Source organism: Megalopta genalis, unplaced genomic scaffold, assembly GCF_051020955.1.
Source record: "Megalopta genalis isolate 19385.01 unplaced genomic scaffold, iyMegGena1_principal scaffold0153, whole genome shotgun sequence".
NCBI lineage: Eukaryota > Metazoa > Arthropoda > Insecta > Hymenoptera > Halictidae > Megalopta > Megalopta genalis.
Window position 1 is genome coordinate 381,061 of NW_027476222.1, and position 12,731 is coordinate 393,791.

The 12,731-nt window shown below is 41.5% G+C and overlaps 2 long non-coding RNA genes across 2 annotated transcripts; both read left to right on the forward strand.

Moving 5' to 3' along the window:
• The first annotated feature begins 429 nt into the window (after positions 1–429).
• Positions 430–2,109, forward strand: LOC143262589 (uncharacterized). The gene is made up of 2 exons (XR_013036342.1): positions 430–821; positions 1,269–2,109. It is a non-coding gene; the product is annotated as an uncharacterized LOC143262589 (long non-coding RNA).
• A 9,335-nt stretch (positions 2,110–11,444) lies between these two features.
• LOC143262591 (uncharacterized) lies at positions 11,445–12,322 on the forward strand. The gene is made up of 2 exons (XR_013036344.1): positions 11,445–11,563; positions 11,966–12,322. It is a non-coding gene; the product is annotated as an uncharacterized LOC143262591 (long non-coding RNA).
• Positions 12,323–12,731: the final 409 nt, after the last annotated feature.

Here is a 12,731-nt window from a genome sequence, read left to right on the forward strand (position 1 = left end):
AAAAAAGTAATGAACGAACTGTGATTGCACTCGCGACTGGTCTTAGTCAATACTATTGTACCGCACTGTCTAGAACCTAAGACTCAACTGACGCGATGGCCCAGCGAACGTAGCCATCCCCGCCAGCGAGTGTCCCCACTCAGTCGTTGTGGCGATGTCAATACTCTGATGGGAAACGCGAAGCAGAAGTTGGCACACGGACCGTACGTGACTGCGATAAGGACCAGCGCGCCAGCGGATGCAGATAGGAAAGGTATGCGTCGAGACAGGCCGCGAAGACTCGGTCCCATGCAAAGTACGTAACTGCGATAAGGGCCGGCGCGCCAGCGGATGCAGATAGGAAAGGTATGCGTCGAGACAGGCCGCGAAGACTCGGTCCCATGCAAAGTACGTGACTGCGATAAGGGCCGGCGCGCCAGCGGATGCAGATAGGAAAGGTATGCGGCGAGACAGGCCGCGAAGACTCGGTCCCATGCAGAGTACGTGACTGCGATAAGGACCGGCTCGCCAGCGGGTGCAGATAGGAAAGGCACGCAGCGAGAAGAGGCACGTAGACTCGGTCTCGCCGAGGCGTACGTGACTGCGATAACAGTCGGCACACCTGCAAAATGCAGATGGGAATGGAATGCAGCGGGACAGCCCGCGAAGACACACTCACACGGGAACCCCCACCTGTCCGACCACTGGCTGCGCCCTATAAAAACACAGGCGAGGTCCACAGAAGCCAGTCTACAAAACACAGTGGCCGAAGAGTATCAAACGTAATAATTCGAATAGTAATACGACTAACTACGACAACGTAATTCAAATATTTCGCTAAGGTACTTATATAAATATTGTAAAACTCAGTGCATGGTTTATTGTTCTAACGACGAGTTTGTATTATTATTATTATTATTTTTAAATTAGTTCACTAGTCAAAATTTGTTAAAGCTGTATTCGAACTTTCAATTTTACTACTTTGCTAAATATCAATCAAGCGTGATTCTTATCATTATTTACCTCTCTGGGCTGGCATTTACTCAGCGTCTAACAGACGCTTATGCGAGGCACTTATTCTGCGTCCAAACGACGCTTATACTTTCCGACCTCTCTGCGTCCAAGTGACGCTTACACGTGCCGACCTAGCTGCGTCCAAGTGACGCTTACACGCGCCGACCTAGCTGCGTCCAAGTGACGCTTAAGCTTAATAATACTGAGAGGATAATAATAATAGGAATCCAAAAATACATATATATATTTAATGAATCTAAAAAATTAATCTTTAGATGAATGGTTCGAAGAAGCGATCAAATAATAAACGTCGAGGGGGGGCGCAAAACGAGAGCAATCCGAAAAATCCGCGCACTCCAACGGGAGTTTACCGTGAAATTTGAACAGAGGCTCCGAGATATAGGGAGGGAGTTGGCCGAGGAAGCATTGAAGCCAGATCCGTTCCCTGATTCTCCTCCGTCCGTGGAGGTCTATGACCCGGTAACAGAGAAAGACCGGGGTATCACGACGACGATTTAGAGCGCCTCTTCCAAGAGGAAGATTTTCGCGACCCCGATTGGGACCCGCAATATTTCAACATAAACATGTTAAACATTTAATTTTAATAAACCATACACTAGTATCTTGAATGAGTGGTAAAACCATTTCATTTATTTCCCTTCAATTTCCCGAACTGCAACCGGTGTATGCAGGCAGGTTCGAAACTGCGAACAATCCATTTAATCTCTCATTTAATACCAACGATCGTAACAATAACAACATCCGGTTAGCAACAGCCATATTGAAAAAGAACCGCCGCTGAATTTGGAGGACCAACTTCAATCTAAGACGGGGGGAGTGTGACAGCCTACACGCCCCGTTACACCATCATAACAACATCCGGTTAGCAACAGCCAGGGTACAAGGTCCAGCCGACTACGATCCACGTGGAGCGAGATAAGAGCCTGTATAAAATCACCGCACATCGAAGACAGACCATTGAGTTGGAATCAGGGTTTTGACCCATACACATCAAATTGCTGTCCGTCGTTACTATTAAAATTTGTACTGTGTTCATTTATTGTATTGTACATTCAGGCGTAACCCGCTTGAATGAAATAAAGTTTTTTTTATATATCTAAGTGTGAAAATTTACATCACAAGATCATCGGCATGATCAGCACGGATCACCTCGGGGAACTAGAGCGAAAACATGTAGAAAATCTAATTCACGATCACAATGATCTCTTCCATCTCCCCGACGAGCGCCTCGGGAAAACAAACGCCGTTCAGCACCGCATTTCGACCACTGACGACGTCCCGGTACATGTGAAGCAGTACAATTACCCCCCGATCCATCGCGACGAAATAAACAGACAGATGAAAGAACTGTTAGAACAAGATATCGTCGCACCTTCGAAATAACCGTACAATAGTCCGCTGTGGATCGTTCCGAAAAAGGCCGACGCCGAAGGGAAGAAACGGTGGCGAATGGTCATCGACTTCCGCGCGTTAAACAAAAAATCAGTACCCGATGCGTACCCGCTTCCGAGTATTCTGGAAATCTTAGACCAATTAGGAAGCGCGAAATATTTCAGCGTGTTCGACCTCGCGAGTGGTTTTCACCAAATAGGCATGCATCCCGACGATGCACCGAAAATCGCATTCTCAACTCCGTACGGTCATTACGAGTTTCGTCGAATGCCCTTTGGCCTCAGAAACGCCTCAGCGGCATTCCAACGCTTGATGGACAGCGTCCTGTCCGGCCTCCAAGGCACGGAATTATTCGTTTATTTGGATGACATCGTTATCTACACGCGAAGCCTCTCAGAACACAATCATAAATTTAACAAGTTAGCCGATCGTTTGAGGGAAGCAAATTTAAAACTCCAACCCTCGAAATGCTCGTTTTTAAATAGAGAAGTCGCGTATCTCGGACACGTCATCGGAGAAGATGGCGTGAGACCGTGTCCCGATAAAATTCGAGGCGTTAAAGAATTTCCTCTTCAGAAGAACGTTAAAACGCTCCACGAATTCCTGGGATTGTCCGGATACTATTGCCGTTTCATCCCAAAGTTCTCACAAATTTCTCGAAGCCACTAACCATACTACTAAAAAAAGATTGCCAATTCGCGTGAAAACAAGAACAAGAGAATGCTTTCTGCACGCTCCGCAACATCCTAACTACGGAACCCTTGTTACAATGTCCTGATTTCACGAAAGATTTTAACCCGAGAAAGATAACCTACGTCGCAGAGGCGCCTGCGAAATAAACAACTGACTGCACCGTGGATGACGCAAAGACTGGAAGCACCCACTTTGCCAAGGCATGTGCGAAGCAACATTGAAAATATTCTTCCAAAATCTGCTGTACAGGCTTCCACAGATGATGAAGAAGAACCCTCAGCCAAAAAAAGGCGTTATTGCAGTCTTTGCACGTCTAAAAAGAAAAGAATGTCAAAGATGACCTGTGCCAAATGCAAAAAGACAGTTTGTGGTGAACGCAAGAAAGACGTTTGTCATGACTGTCTCTAAAGAAATTTTTTATAATATTATAGTTTTTTTTACACTGATTATATTATAGTCTACTAGTTTGTAAGGATAAAACACTATTTTTTGTGATATTTTACGGGATTTGTTCCCATAAACCGAAGACTGTTGATTTTTGTTAATTTTTCATAGAGGTCTAGTGATTTAAGTTTAAAATTACTTAAAATATAAAAAAATATAATATAAATGCATTTTATTTTTACAATAATGCCAAACCTTTAAAATGACTAGATTAACTTAAATAAATATCCATTGTTAGTATAAAATTGACGCCTTAGAAAAGCATGCGCCTCTGAAGCGTATGGTTATCTTTTACGTACGTTGTCATATGGTTATCTTTCTAGGGTTAAGCGACAATGAGGAAATAGCAGTCAATACGGGAGATAGTAATACCTAGCAAGTAGTGAAATCAGCGAAAAGGAAAAGAACGCAAGCCGACACAATACGTGAGGCTCAAAGCATAAAAATCAACAATAGATTTGACCCGCTAACACAAATAGAGAATAAAGAACCAAATACAAGCCCAAATCAAACAATAATCCCAAAACCTCCTCCCATATACATATATGGGGTAGTCAATTTTGAACAAATGATTGCCAGTCTATGCGAAGCAGTGGAGAAAGAGAAATTCCTCACCAAAAGCCTAGCAAATAATAACATCAAAATCAACTGCGTTGATGCTGACACATACAGAAATCTAGTTAAGTACTTGAAGGAAAAGCAAATAGTTTTCCAGACTTACCAACTAAAAAACGAAAGATCATACAGAATTGTGATCAAATATCTTCACCACTCCATGAAAACAAGCGATATCGCGGAGGAGCTTTTAACCTTGGGTCATAAAGTTAGAAACATCATTAACGCTAGACACAAGCAAACAAAAGAACCTTTAAACCTATTCTTTGTCGATCTGGATCCCGCCAGCAACAACCTAGAGGTATTTAAAATACAGAAGCTACAAAACTGCATTATTGCCATAGAAACACCTATAAAAGCAAAAAACATAGTTCAATGCACCCGATGCCAAATGTACGGTCATACAAAAACATACTGCAATAGACCTTTCACTTGTGTCAAATGTGGAGGATCCCACACTTCCGCAGCCTGCAAAAAAAGCACTAATACGCCTGCACTTTGTGCTCTGTGTGGAGGCCCCCATCCGGCCAACTACAAAGGTTGCGAACATTATCATCGACTCTACAAAATCGACCGAAACAATCACAGCAACAACACATACAGCAACACTATGACACAACCTAATCCTACGGTAAACCCTACCCCTACCCCTCAAGAGACGCCAAAAAGACATCATGGTCAAAAACACAGCTACGCAGATATAACAAGGGGCCCCAACCATTCCTCCACTAACACTCAAACACCCATACACCACAAGAGCGAAGAGAACCTCAGCAACACCCTAAACAAGTTCCTGGAGGACTTCAAAGCAATGTTCTCTCAACTAATCCAACAAAACAGCATGGTTCTAAACATGCTTACAATACTTATGGGCAAACTCAATGGCTAATTTTCTTCGTATCGGACTCTGGAACGCAAACGGCTTAGCCCAACATAAAGAAGAACTAAAAATTTTTCTCAGCACATATCTAATAGACATTTTACTAGTCAGCGAAACACATTTTACCGATAAAACATTCTTTAAAATACCCCACTTCAGTACTTATCATTCCAATCACCCAGACAATACAGCCCATGCTGGATCAGCTATTTTAATCAAGAATTCAATCGACCATTTTCAGCTATCAAACTACTCCAAAGACCACCTTCAAGCTACTAACATAACGGTAGTAACCAAACGAGGTAATATAACTGTGTCAGCTGTTTACTGTCCACCAAAGCACAATCTAAAAAAAGAAGACTTCAGGAAATTCTTCGATACCCTTGGCTCCAGATTCATAGCGGGCGGAGACTTTAATAGCAAGAATACCCTTTGGGGCTCTCGACTATCCACTACCAAAGGAAAAGAACTAGCCAAGCTAATACAGGACAATAACTATTCCTTCCTCTCTACCAGATCCTCAACATACTGGCCAACAGACCCCATGAAGACTCCTGACCTACTCGATTTCTTTATCACCAATGGTATTGCCCAACACTACATGGACATAGAAGCTAGCAATGAATTGTCTTCTGACCATTCTCCTGTAATAGCAACACTATACAACCACAAAACCGACTGGGACACATTTAGGAACTTCATCGCCACAAACACCAACCTGAAGATAAGGCTAAAGAACCCAGATGATCTTGAAGAAGCGACTAGTGGGTTCATCGCCTTGATTCATCAAGCAGCAAAAATCGCCACCCCGCAGATTGATCAGATAAATGCTCCCCAATACATTCCACTAGAAATAAAGAAACTAATAGTCGCCAAAAGAAGAACCAAGGCGAAATGGCAGAGATACCGCTATCCTTCTCACAAAACAACCTACAACCAGCTCACCAACAAACTTAAAAAAAACTGAAGGAATTACGCGACAGCTCGTTTCAGAACTATATTCTTAACCTCAACCGACGTGATAATTCAATATGGCGCGCAGTCAAAACAGCATTAAAACCGGTCCAATCTAATCCTCCTATCCGAAAAAAATCAACTCCCCCTGGCCCGTGGGCTAAGAGCAGTAAAGAAAAGGCGAACCTCTTCGCAGAACATCTCAAGGCAGTATTCACACCCAACAATTCTGACCCTGATCAAGACGTCGAAGACTACTTGGCTGCCGAATCTACGAACTCTGTGTCACATGAAATCATTGAGCTCACATCTCCCAATGAAATCAGAAGTGAAATACAAAAACTACACAACAAGAAATCACCTGGCTCGGATCGTATTACATCTAAAATTCTCAAAGAACTACCAAAGAAAAGCATAGTAATGCTAACCTACATCTTTAATGCAGTCATCAGACTAAACTATTGGCCCAAACCACTTAAAACAGCTGAAATTATTTTATTCTTAAAGCCAGGAAAAGATCCCAAAGACGTCACCTCCTACAGACCAATAAGCCTGCTACCAGTCATTTCTAAAGTACTGGAGAGACTTATACTGCACAGAATATCACGCAACCTAAATACCATCCCTGACCATCAATTCGGTTTTCGCCATCACCATTCCACGGTACAACAATGCCACAGAATTGTACATACAATAAACAAAACTCTTAAAGAAAAAAAGTATTGCACCGCAGTTTTCCTGGATGTCAAGCAAGCATTCGATAAGGTTTGGCACGCTGGGCTACTGTACAAAATTAAGTCCCTTCTTCCTACATTTTACCACCTACTTACTTCATACCTCCAAGACCGTGAATTCAATACAAAAGTGGACGGTGAAAAATCGGATACTTATACAATAAGTGCTGGAGTACCGCAAGGCAGTGTTTTGGGCCCTCTATTGTACCTAATCCACACATCTGATCTACTAACAACCGCCAATACCTCGTTAGGAACGTTCGCAGATGACACTGCGATATTTGCCAGCCATGAAGATCCCGTCATCGCATCGGCCTATCTACAAAATCATCTAAACATTATACAAGACTGGACCTCCAAATGGAAAATTAAAATCAATTAAGCCAAATCCAGTCGTATAACCTTCACTCTCAAAAAGGGTCTTTGCCCCCCCCCCCCCCCGCCCATATTATTCAACAAAATTCCTATTCCCGAAGCTACAACGGTGCGATACTTGGGCCTTCACCTAGACAACAAATTAACCTGGAAAAAGCATATTACAAATATAAGAAAACAAGTAAACCTCAAACTCAAAAACATGCACTGGCTTCTTGGATACAAATCAAAACTTTCACTAGAAAACAAAATTTTACTTTACAAAGCTATTATCATACCGATATGGACCTACGGACTAGAACTCTGGGGAAGTGCCAGCAAAACCAACATAGCCATCATCCAAAGAACACAATCCAAGGCACTTCGCACAATTATTAACGCCCCTTGGTACGTTACCAATGAAACAATTCATAATGATCTTGGTATTCCCTTCGTCATTGACACCATCCATGAAAGAAGTAGGAAGCACTTCACTAAATTAAACGAACACACAAATCCACTAATTATGCCACTCATACAACAACAATACAGCAGGAGACTAAAAAGAAGATGGCCAATCGACCTTAAATGAGGTTCAGGAGGACTTTTCATTGGGAAAACCCTCATCATGCTATTAACGGACTACACATCAAGTCCCCAGCAATCACATCGGCCCATAGAATTTGTATTCTGATTGCTGATTTCTAATAATAAAAAAAAAAAAAAAAATTTCATTAGGTATTGAATGAATGATTAAATGGTTTGTTCGCAGTTTCGAACCTGCCTGCATACACCGGTTGCAGTTCGGGAAATTGAAGGTAAATAAATTGTTTTACCACTCATCCAAGATATTAGTGTATAGATTTATTGAAACGAGTGATTGTATATTTAACAAATTTGCATTAAAATCTTCCGGGTCCCAATCGAGGTCGCGATAATTCTCGTCGGCGAACAGTTTCTCTAATTCGTCGTAGTTCGCCCGGTCTTTATCCGATACTGGATCATAAGCTTCTACCGACGGGGGAGAGTCTGGGAACGGATCAGGCCTTAGGGATACTTCTGCCAGCTCTCTCCCTATATCACGGAGCCTTTGTTCGTATTTTACGCTAAATTCCCGTTGGAGTGCGCGGATTCGTCGGATGGCTCTAGTTTTGCGTCCCCCTCGACGTTTATTATTCGCACGTTTCTTGGAACCATTCATCTAAAGATTATTATTTTATTCATTAAAAATATGTATATATTTTGGATTACTATTATTATTATTCTCTCAGAATTATGAACTTTAAGCGTCACTTGGACGCAGAGAGGGTTGGAAAGTATAAGCGTCGCTTGGACGCAGCTAGGTCGGCACGTATAAGCGTCGCTTGGGCGCAGAGAGGGTTGGAAAATATAAGCGTCGCTTGGACGCAGAGTAAGTGCCAATCCAGAGAGGTAAATAATAATAGGAATCACACTTGGTTAATATTGAGTATAGTAATAAAATCGAAACGTTCGAATGCGGGTTGAATTATTTTTAAGCAATGAACTAATTTTAAAATAATATAAACTCGGTGTTAGAACTAAGAACCATGCACTGAGTTTTACAATGTTTTTTTATAAGTACCTTAGCGTATGTTATGCGACGTTAGTTGAACTATTATTGAATTATTATTTTCGATAAACTGTTCGGTAGACTGGTGTTCGATAAACTCGTGTACGGTAGACTCGTGTTCGGTAGACTCTTTGGCCACTGTGTTTGGTAGACTCTTTGGCCACTGTGTTTGGTAGACTGGTTGGAAATAATTGAGTTTAGATCTTTTTATATAATTTTTCAACAGTCTGTAGTCTCCGTCGGTAGTGTCCGTTTAGTCAATCCGTCCATTGTATTTTGTCTTCAGGTTGATGATCGATACATATATATATATATTTTACAGGCTAGATCTAATATGAGCTAGTTTTAATTTGTTAATGTGAACGGTAGGCAAAGATCTACCCATAGCATACGCCTCCCGTGTGTTAAATCCTGCCGAACAAAAATATTCGACCATAGAAAAGGAATGTCTTGCGATTGTATACTGCACGACATATTTTCGACCGTACCTATACGGACGACCATTCAACATAGTTACGGACCACAAGCCATTAGTATGGCTACATTCAATCAAAGACCCAACCTCAAGATTGTGGAAATGGAATTTAAAATTATCAGAATACGAATATAAAATACAATATAAGGAAGGCAGAGCCAACGCCAACGCAGACGCTTTATCGAGAAATCCACCCGAACAATGCCTACCTGAAATCAGCCAGGAAGAGAACAGCCTCCATATCATTCGAAGATGCAGGAGAAGAAGAATACATTTATACAAAGAAGAAAAAGACTGACCTAAACATCTCATCGGACGATTCACCCATGTTCGACGCGACGAGAAAACGCAAGAAACGCGACGACTTGTCCACACCTATACCAGCACCAGTACCATACCACCCGGAAATAGAAGAATCATCGCTCGAACCGATAGCCACCAGACTGTTTGATGACGTACCCGAGGACAATTCAATAACCAACGACATGGAAATAACGCCTAGTCAAGGAGACGTGCTTTGGGAACATATAAGCCCCTTGAGCAACCCCGACGAGACTACGACTATTGTCCAACAGCGCAACCCGCATTTGCACATAACTGAAAGCCGCGAGCCCTTGAACATGAGCAAAACGCACAAGGTCGTATTCATTGACATGAACGGCAATCCAATCGACGAAGGTGCAAAGGAATTAAAAGAAGCTAACCAATTGGGAACATTTATCGATCTAACATATGAACGGGCCAGGCTTCATCCTACCGAAACATTTTACGTTATAGCATTGCCGGTCAAAGCCAACAATCACGCACCTATTGAACCTACAAATGTTACCAATTGTCTGGCCTCTTTATTGGACGTAGCACAAGAACTACAACTGAAATCTTTCTCAATACGCAAAACTGAAAATATAGAAGACATCCCTTGGAAGTACATACTAAACGAATTTAAAGAAATATTTAGAGACCAGAATGTAAACTTAACCGTATGTACTGGTAAAATCACAATACCTCCAGTAACAGAAAGACTAAGTATTATAAACGAAAATCACGCATCTGCAATAGGAGGACACAAGGGTATAACGAAAACATACCATAGAATTCGACAAAAATTTTATTGGGATGGAATAAAAAAGGATATTCGGAACTTCATCCGAACATGTAACGAATGCCAACTAAAAAAACTAACGAGAATAAAAACAAGGCAACCCATGGTGTTAACAGATACACCGGGTAACGCCTTTGATAAGGTCAGTTTAGATATAGTCGGTCCCTTACCAGAAACAAAAAGAAAAAATAGATACATACTGACCATACAGGACTTACTGACAAAATATTCTTTAGCTGTACCTTTAGATCAAACCACATCTGCGGATATAGCAGATGCCTTTATCAAACATCTAGTATGCCGATTCGGAGCCCCCAGGGCAATATTAACGGATCAAGGTTCTAACTTTACATCAAATCTAATGAAACAAGTATCAAAGAAATTTAAAATAAAACATTATCAAACTACCGCATATCATCCGCAAAGTAATGGTTCCATCGAAAGGTCGCATCACGTCTTAATAGAATATCTCAAACAATATGTAACGAACTCGTCTAACTGGGACGACTGGTTAGAATTAGCAATGTTTTCCTACAATACTTCTGTTCACGAAGGCACTAAGTTTTCTCCTCATGAACTAATTTTTGGTAGAATTGCTCGCGAACCTAGCAGCTACAATCCTGTCAGAGAAAACGTAGGGCCTACCTACACAGACTATCTCCAAGAACTACACACTACGATAAACAAATTACAATCATCGGCTCGAAAAAATTTGATTGCAGCGAAAACCAGATCGAAACATTATTACGACAAACGAATAAACCCTCAAAATTTAAAAAAGCAGGAGATCTAGTATATTTACTGAAAGAACCCTTGAGAGGTAAATTCTGTAACCAATACACCGGCCCGCACAAGGTTATAGAACTCCTACCCAAGGAGAATGTAAAAATCTTATTTGGAGGTACTCTGCGTACCGTTCACATTAACAAATTAAAACTAGCTCATATTAGATCTAGCCTGTAAAATATATATATATGTATCGATCATCAACCTGAAGACAAAATACAATGGACGGATTGACTAAACGGACACTACCGACGGAGACTACAGACTGTTGAAAAATTATATAAAAAGATCTAAACTCAATTATTTCCAACCAGTCTACCAAACACAGTGGCCAAACAGTCTACCAAACACAGTGGCCAAACAGTCTACCAAACACAGTGGCCAAAGAGTCTACCAAACACAGTGGCCAAAGAGTCTACCGAACACGAGTCTACCGTACACGAGTTTATCGAACACCAGTCTACCGAACAGTTTATCGAAAATAATAATTCAATAATAGTTCAACTAACGTCGCATAACATACGCTAAGGTACTTATAAAAAAACATTGTAAAACTCAGTGCATGGTTCTTAGTTCTAACACCGAGTTTATATTATTTTAAAATTAGTTCATTGCTTAAAAATAATTCAACCCGCATTCGAACGTTTCGATTTTATTACTATACTCAATATTAACCAAGTGTGATTCCTATTATTATTTACCTCTCTGGATTGGCACTTACTCTGCGTCCAAGCGACGCTTATATTTTCCAACCCTCTCTGCGCCCAAGCGACGCTTATACGTGCCGACCTAGCTGCGTCCAAGCGACGCTTATACTTTCCAACCCTCTCTGCGTCCAAGTGACGCTTAAAGTTCATAATTCTGAGAGAATAATAATAATAGTAATCCAAAATATATACATATTTTTAATGAATAAAATAATAATCTTTAGATGAATGGTTCCAAGAAACGTGCGAATAATAAACGTCGAGGGGGACGCAAAACTAGAGCCATCCGACGAATCCGCGCACTCCAACGGGAATTTAGCGTAAAATACGAACAAAGGCTCCGTGATATAGGGAGAGAGCTGGCAGAAGTATCCCTAAGGCCTGATCCGTTCCCAGACTCTCCCCCGTCGGTAGAAGCTTATGATCCAGTATCGGATAAAGACCGGGCGAACTACGACGAATTAGAGAAACTGTTCGCCGACGAAAATTATCGCGACCCCGATTGGGACCCGGAAGATTTTAATGCAAATTTGTTAAATATACAATCACTCGTTTCAATAAACCTATACACTAATATTTTGGATGAGTGGTAAAACAATTTATTTACCTTCAATTTCCCGAACTGCAACCGGTGTATGCAGATAGGTTCGAAACTGCGAACAAACCATTTAATCATTCATTCAATACCAACGATCGTAACATAGAAATAGAAGAAAGAAAGAAAGAAGTACAAGCATTCGTAAACTCATGCACAGCGTGCCAAAAGAAAAAGTTAGTTCGCGTAAAGACCAGGCAACCGATGACAATAACGGATACACCTGGCAAAGCTTTCGAGAAAATTTCAATGGACATTGTCGGTCCTCTCCTACATCATGCTTCTCAGGTCGAACCCTTTTGTCGGTCGGACCTGTCTGCCACCGGACAACCCCCTCGACCTTCTCATCGTGTATCATACGCTCAGATAACATCCGCCACTCGGCAATAACATCT